Source organism: Pyxicephalus adspersus, chromosome 3 (genome assembly GCF_032062135.1).
Source record: "Pyxicephalus adspersus chromosome 3, UCB_Pads_2.0, whole genome shotgun sequence".
Taxonomy (NCBI): Eukaryota; Metazoa; Chordata; class Amphibia; order Anura; family Pyxicephalidae; genus Pyxicephalus; species Pyxicephalus adspersus.
Genome location: NC_092860.1, coordinates 138,253,969 through 138,260,763, shown reverse-complemented (window position 1 = coordinate 138,260,763; position 6,795 = coordinate 138,253,969).

The following is a 6,795-nucleotide window of genomic DNA, read 5'->3' as shown; positions in this document are numbered from 1 at the left end:
TCCATGCATCAGTACTCCTGACCCTTGCACTCCACGCATTAGTACTCCTGACCCCTGAACTCAATGCATTAGTACTCCTGATCCCTTCACTCCATACATTAGTAGTCCTGACCCCTGCATTCCATGCATTATTACCCCTGACCCCTGCACTCCATGCATTAGTACTCCTGTCCCCTGCACTCCATGCATTATGTACTCCTAACTGAAGCACTTTTTACATTATGTACTCCTGAACTTGGGGCAGTAATGAAAGCATACATTGTAGGCACAAGAACTATGCAGGCCTATTAAGGGGAATTAGGGTTTTAGCTTGCCATGTCCCTTCCACTGTCAGCAAAAGGTGGTTAAACCATGGCATTCTAGTGCATCATTTTGGCTTACCAAGTGTTGAATAATATGCAACGTGGATGGAAAAGGTGGGACAACCCTGCTTTAAAACCTTGTACAGAATGCACAATGTAAGAATGCCCAGCAAGAAACATACAGCACAATATACAAAATCATCAGTCAGCATGAAGTACAGAATAAGTAGTATGAAACATGTACAGTGCAGAGTATGGAGTAAGACTGTGGCTAGGGAATATGCAGGACAGCATACAAAATGAGATGGTGTAGTATAGTAAACATACAGCACAGCATACAGAATAGGGCAGTGTGGAATAAGCAATGTGTAACAGCATGAATTGGGCTGTAACTCCGTATCCATAAGAAAAATACACTTTAAGATTATATTAGATGGAAAAACTCAGTACAGTGCAGAGCTGGAAAACATTCTCCAGCATTGGTTTTGTACAAAAAGACAGGGATAAGTCATTCTTTCTGGATACTGTGAGCTGGAGTAAGTGACTCAGGATGCCCAGTGCAGTTCACCCATTGTGAATTTCATACAATTATTTTGTGATCATAAGGTGAAAAGACTGATTTATTCTTTGGACATATAGAATATATAGAGCATGCTCTCCATTCCTTTAGACCTCTGTCATTTATGTATAGGTAGCTATAGATAAAATAAAGGATTGCTGGTGAATTTAGTCTTGGCAAGGAACTTGATCCAGCTTGTTAGACCTTCATGTGTGCTTTGGCAGCCAAGTCTGCCTCTTAATGAAGACTGAGGGGTTTTGTCTCCCGCTGACTGCCTGCACACAGAGCCATTTAACACATCCACATTAAACCAGGAGAACAAAATATGAGCTGGCAAGTGGATCAGGGAACACGTTATTCTTTGTCCAAATAATTGCATGCATTAAACATGCCACAGCACAAGATGGTCTCTGGCTGAAGTAAAATGATTGCATACTGTACAAAAAGTACAGCTGTAAAAATGAATGTCCAGATTAATAAAGGGACATCCAAGGCAAAAAAATCCAAGGTTTTATTTTTTGATAGTGCCCAGAGTAGAAAAATACTTGTTGATCTATCAGAAATGCTTTTAGCTGTTAGTGTAGTTGTGGGATAAAAGCATGCGGTATTTTTGTGGTGTCAGCTCTGTCCATTGGAATTCTGCTAAATTTCTACAACTTATATCTGTAGTTCAAGATAAAAAATGGTTCCAGATAAAAGAAGAAGTGAGCATTGGACAGCTTTCACATAATTACCAGGGGAAAATGTGAATGGAATGAAAGAATACAGAATATACAGGAGAGGTGAGCATGGGGTATCATAGGGGGTGGTTAATGAAGAAGTGAAGAATAAGGGGAGGGCAGTATATGCAGAGGAGAAGTACAGAACGTTTGATGAGGTGGGGGTTTATGTACAGGATACAAGTACGGAGAGCATGGCAGTGGGTAGTATGTGCAGGAGAGCATTGCAGAGGGTAAGGCATTGGACACATTATGCAAGAGAGAAGTTCAGAAAGTATGACAGCGGACAGTATGTTCAGGAAAGGAGTGCAATGGGTATGACGGTGGGCAGTAGGTGCACGGGAAGAGTTTAGAATACATGGAAGGGGGTAGTATGTGCAGGAAAATAGTGCAGAGGGTATGACAGAGAACAGTATAGGTGGGAGAAGAGTACAGATGTTATGACAGTGTGTAGTATATCAGGAGAGAAGTTAAAAAAGCATGAGGTGTAAGGCCTAGGCACCAGTCCCCCAATCTAGCACCGCACTCTTCACAGCTAACCCCTGCTCAGACTCGGGAGACTGGTTGCGTTTCCCAGCTCCCGGTTGCCCCCAGGACTTAGGGGACAAGGAATGGATCCTGGGGAAGCTGGCAGAGGACCAGGAGCCCACAGATAAATCAGTACCAAGATTCCAACAGATACAAGTCCAGAATACAGAGCAGAGGTCATACACAGAATATCCTTCCACCAAACAAAGTACACAAGGGCAAAACACAAGCAGAGTTGGGGTGAAAGGCAAACGGTCAGTCCAGGCAGCATAAACTCACAGGGTCAAAAAAAGGCAGGGTCAGCAACAGTAAATCAGACAGGAAACTCTCCGCCACAGATTAGCCCAGCTAAACACTATACCGGGCACTGGTGACTGGGAGCAGAGAGGATATAAAGCCCCAGCAGCCAATGGCAGCACAGGATAGAGTCGGGAACTAATCTGCCTCTAGAATCCCCTTCAGCTGTGCACAGAGCGTGTCTGCAGGGGATGCCAGTGAACTATCTCAGCCTGCACGGCTAAAGGGCAGCAGGGGCTGCTGCTACTTCTTAGTTCTCTTTGTTGGTGCAAGTGACATTGCAGGACAAAACAGATTGTGTGGAATACTGCGGTGACACACAACATGGAAACTCGATAAGCTTTTCCTCACAAGAGGACAGAATGTTCAAGAGAGAAGTATGGAATATACAGTACATGCAACAGGGACATGCAGAAAATATAAAAGGTGAAGAGGTTTATGCAGGAGGGAGGTGTGGAGGATATGGCAGGGGACAGTATGTGTAGAAGATAAGTGTGGAAGTTATGACAGTAGGTATGATTGGGGAGGGGTATGTACAGGAGAGGAGTGTAGAGAGTATAAGGGAAGTATGTACAGCAGAGAAGTGTTTAAGGTTTGACAGTGGGGAGTATATACATTTGAACAGTGCAAAGGGTATGAGAGTGGGCAGTATGCACAGAAGAGGACTTGAGGGGTTATGACAGTGGACTGTATATGCAAGAGAAGAGTGTGAATATTAGTTACTGAAAACAAAATCAATAAAGTATAAAATCATAGCTAGAGGGGTATCTCAACATGCCAAACAAGACAATAGAACAGATGTATCTGTGCTTGGCTGCTTCTCTGTGCAGAGACAGGTAAAGTGATCTCCTGTCTTACAGAATTTACCTATTCTTAGAAGAGAGGTAAGAAAGAAAATGTTGGACACAAACTACAAGGTATGTAGGTACCCCATCCATTCCTGGACCTTATAGTTTTCCCACACCTGTTGCATGAGCACTATCTTCCTCCACCACCCTCCTATTGTATACTACTGTTCAGACAGACAGCATTGTTCTCCCCTACCCCGTCCCAAGTACCGACCGTGCTGTATTACTCCTCACTCCAAGTCGCCACCTTCTACTGAGCAATGGTGTTGGCTTTTGTAAACCCCGCTATTTTTTATCCTTTAGGTTTATTTTAGCTGGGCATTATTCCTCCTTACTCCCTTGGGCATTATTGTTCCTTCCCATCCCACCACCCCTGCTATGCACTAATACTTTCCCCATGGTACAATGTATGGGACCCTATGAAAACTTAAATAGACTAGACGCCAGCAAACTATACACTTTGTAGTGTAATATACAATTATCTTGACTAAAAGTGTTTATTTTTTTAACTTGGAAGTTGAAGGTGGTCGAAGGAGTGCTTATTGGTTGAACCTACATGCTGGGTACTTGTTGCTGAGAGCTTAAGAGACATGGAGACTGTGGGCCAAGGAGATAGTACTCATACACTAATAAATGGATGTTGATGGGGTTATTATATAGACAGCGGACAAGACACTGATGGGTCAAACTGCCTTAGCTGGGGACTTGGCATTGGGGTTTAAGGCTAATAAACTGGGGACAAGATATGGTGGGGTTAGAGCAAACAGATATTAGATGCTTATGTCCTAAAGAAATCATGGACCAAAAGAATACGTTTCTAATTTGCACCAGTTATATAAAGTTTTTATATTGATATAAAGTTTAAGAATTTTTAAACCATCTTTTTTATGTAGATCCTATGTATGTCCAAGAAAATTTTTTTTGCCAGTTCCAATTCAGCTTTGTGTCTATGCTCCTTGGACTCCTAGGACTCCTTGTTAACAGTAATGATGGTAGTCGCTATCTCATGGCCATCAAGATCACAGTATGAAACCGTAAATACACGTATATCTTACAGATATATCTGCGTATATCTGGCAATGTCTGGTTCTGGCAATCTACATATTTCAAAGATTATGCATTTCTCTTTATTGAACGAATGCGTAAGTCCTCCTGATTTCTTTGTGCTTGGAAGGGATGCTACCATACCCTGACCAAAGCTTAATACTTTAAATTTACTTTAATACTTTAATTTAATAAAGCTCTCCAAGGTTGTAGAAGATACACTTTTATCAGTGAAGCTGGGTGATCCAGCAAACCTGGAATGGATTTTGAAAAAGTAATTTGCTATTTGTTAGCAAATGTTTTTAATTCTGGACCAGATCTATTCCAGGTTTGCTGTATCACCCAGGTTCACTGGTGAAAGTGAAACTTCTCCAGCCTTGGAGAGCTTTATTAAATCAGGACCTTCTCAAGTACTTCTCTTTAAATATTGATCTCACTAAGGAAACGTCAGTCTGTGGGCTGGAGGTATGATTTCACTGGGGAAGAACCAGAAAGTGGCATACTACCCGAAGGACTAAAATAAACTCTGACTTAGACATTACCCTTAATAGTAGAATTGAGGAAAACTCAGTAGGAAAGAATTTCCATTTAGAAAAGTAAATGTTCACTTCGGGAATGTTTAGTACGAAAGATGAAGATGTGTTCATTTTCTGTATCAAATTAAGTCCAATTGAAATAAAAAAAAACTAGTAAAAAATGAAAATTGTGCATTAATGGATGACATAAGGTATGCATCATATTTACTAAGCTCAATCAACATTTGTTTTCTTTAGTAATTCAACTCTATTGTCTTTAAGAGAACACAAGTCTTGTCAAAAATAACAATTTATCTAACTGATATGCAATTTATTTGGTATGGTCATGTATTTTACATTGGTTCTTCCTGCCAGATGCTGTTAATAGATCAGATTCTAAACAAATTTGATGCCTTTGTGTCCTACTCCAAACCAGCTGAGTTTGACCTTTAAAATGGTAATTATTATCACTTACAATACGTTCCTTTCATTTGTAGGGTACAGTGTTTAATTTTTATCAAAAAGGGTATTTTTTTTTTCTTTCAGTTAAAAGATTCTGTTACTTTACCATTTCATTCAATGGCTCAAATACAGGAATTTTTTACAATAAAGTCATTAGAATCTACACAGGTTTTGTAATATTTGCCACAGTTACAATATCACCAAACCCTGTTTCAGTAAAGTATTGTTAAGAGGAAAAAAAAGTATTTTATAAAATGACGGGCCTGCTGACTAAACTGTAAATCTGGATATGAACTGAACAAAATGTTTTAACTTTAAATCATGGCAAAAATGATTATGACTTGCTTAGTTCGTGTAAGTTTGTTGCAGATAAAAAGGGAAATTTATAACAGAAGAACAATAGTAGTGGAAAAGGTCTTACCTAGAACTAATACTCCAAGCTCTTCCAGTTTCATTATCTTTTTTGTTGGCACCACCACTTAATATATTCCAAGAAGACATTACATCTTAAAAAGATGGCAGCATTAAAGTCCAACTCCAGCCTTAACTTTTTCTGCCCTCCAGTGCCCCCCTGGAATATTTAATATACGAGGTCTGTCTAGTAAACACGGAGTCTGATATAATAACTCACTTTTATTTATTTATATGACAAATCTAATGCTTGTCCCATTCAATATCCTCTCCATTCACAATTAAGCACTGATACAGTCTTCTTTTCCACTGGTCGCACGGAGCAGATCAGTTTCTGCCAGTTCTTTCAGGATATCTGATGATTTTGCCTTGCCTGCATTTATTGACCTAAAATGTGTTCATTTAAGCACCAATTTCAATTTAGAGAAAAGAATAAAGCTTCTGGTGACAATGGAGGATGTTCTAAAGTAGTATTGTTTGTTTTACAGAAAGTGCTGTGTGAGAAGGAGCATTGTCCTGATAAAAAATTAAACCGTTTTTCCACATTCCTGGCAAACTTAATATGTTGCAGTTCAACAATAGGGAACAAAGAACAAGGAAAGTTAATGTAAATGTAAGTACCCTATAAAGTGTTGGATCATGCGGTCCTAATTTGGTTGTCTTCGGAGCACACTGTAGTCTAAATGTTACCGAGGGACCTATGACATTATACATTTGACAAGTAGCTCTAGTAGAGAATTTGGCTACTTGGCCAAACATACAATTTAAAATAATCACTGTGTAACATTTAGAAGGATTTGGATGAGGAAGCAGAAGAAAAGAGGTGACAGGTCTTTCAGCCAGCCCATCAATTTTCCAGATAGCTGGGGCCGGCCTGCATAGACGTTATATTTTTTTTCTTGATCCAGCCAAAAATGTCCACAATAGGTCACTGTCAACTTACCCCAACTTCCAGACACTTGTACATATTTGATGGTTGCTTCTGAACCCACAGCCACTTAGAGCTAGGATTGGCAAAGTCAGTGATACTTTAGCAATCCATTTTACCACTTCAGCAGACTTAATGCCATCAATGACTAATTTTAGTAAAAAGACAATAAAGCATATGTA